The sequence below is a fragment of the Apium graveolens genome, chromosome 3 (assembly GCF_009905375.1).
Source record: "Apium graveolens cultivar Ventura chromosome 3, ASM990537v1, whole genome shotgun sequence".
NCBI lineage: Eukaryota > Viridiplantae > Streptophyta > Magnoliopsida > Apiales > Apiaceae > Apium > Apium graveolens.
Genome location: NC_133649.1, coordinates 73,201,478 through 73,202,981, shown reverse-complemented (window position 1 = coordinate 73,202,981; position 1,504 = coordinate 73,201,478). Strand labels below are relative to the sequence as shown.

Below are 1,504 nucleotides of genomic sequence, written 5' to 3'. Positions count from 1 at the left end.
TCTTCATCTACAACTTCAGCTTCTCCATCTTTTGCTTTTTCAGCATCAACAACTTTTCCAGACCTTAAGGTGACAGCTTTGACTTGCTCTTTAGCTTCCTTCCTGCCTGGCACTTCAGTATCGCTGGAAAGTGTGCCAGGTTGATGATTAAGCAAGGCATTGGCTATTTGTCCAATTTGATCTTCCAAGGTCTTGATAGAAACCGCCTGACTTTTGCACAACAGCTTTAACTCCTCAAAATCAGCACTAGAAGGTGGAGCAGCACCTCCTTGTTGAGGATATGATTTCATTTGAGCATATTGCTGAGGTTGCTGGAATCCAGGTGGATTAAACTGTTTCCTTGCAGCTTGCTGATATGGTTGCTGAACAATATTCTAATTATTGCTCCAGCTGAAATTGGGATGATTTCTGTTATTGGGATGATAAGTAGCGGGCACAGGCTGCTGCGATCTCTGAAAATTGTTCATATACCGAATAGATTCATTAACAAGAGAACATTGATTCGTAGCATGAGAGCCTGCAAAAAGCTCACAGACAATAGCTATTTGATTGACTCCATAGTTGGCTAAAGAATCGACCTTCATAGACAGCGCTCGAAGCTGCGCTGTAATAGCTGTAGCTGCATCAACTTCCAGAATACATGCTACCTTCCCAGGCATCATCCTTTGAGTTGGGTTTTGATACTCGTTTGCAGCCATAGTTTCAATAAGATTATAGGCCTCAGTATAGCTTTTGGCCCACAAAGCGCCTCCAGAAGCTGCATCGAGCATGGGCCGAGATTGGGCCCCCAAACTATTATAGAACCCAGTGATCACCATCCAGTCAGGCATACCATGATGTGGACACTTTCTCAACATCTCCTTGTAGCGCTCCCAAGCTTCACACATAGATTCTCCTTGTTGCTGCGGAAACTGAGTAAGAGCACTCCTCATAGCTGCAATCTTGGCCATTGGATAGAACTTCACCAGAAACTTTTGCGCGAGATCTTCCCAAGTAGTGATGGACCCATCTGGTAAAGAATGTAACCAGTCATTAGCTTTGTCCCTCAGAGAGAATGGGAAAAGCCTCAGCTTGATAGCCTCATCAGTAACACCATTATATTTGAAAGTACTACATATCTCGACAAAATTCCTGATATGCATGTTGGGATCTTCAGTCGCAGCACCTCCGAAAGAAACAGAATTCTGTACCATCTGAATAGTGCCCGACTTGATTTTAAAAGTATTGACTTGAATAGCCGGATGAATGATGCTTGACTTAATGTCATCAATTTTAGGCCGAGAAAAGTCTATAAGAGCTGGATCAGCGGGAACTATACGATCACCCATTGTTACAGGTTATTTCTTTTCACTCTCTTTATCCGAATCTTCAAAAACTATCTTTTCCGGAAAGTCAAGATCTATATTTGTCTCCTAAGCCGTATCTAGATTTCTCTTGCGGGTGCGAGAACGTGTTTGCATAAACGCTCGCTAGAGTACCTGAAACACAACCGGAAACAATAAGT

The 1,504-nt window shown here is 42.9% G+C and overlaps 1 non-coding gene across 1 annotated transcript; it reads left to right on the top strand.

Moving 5' to 3' along the window:
* Window positions 1-828: 828 nt before the first annotated feature.
* LOC141715363 (small nucleolar RNA R71) lies at window positions 829-935 on the top strand. Its single transcript, XR_012572129.1, has one exon. It is a non-coding gene; the product is annotated as a small nucleolar RNA R71 (small nucleolar RNA).
* Window positions 936-1,504: the final 569 nt, after the last annotated feature.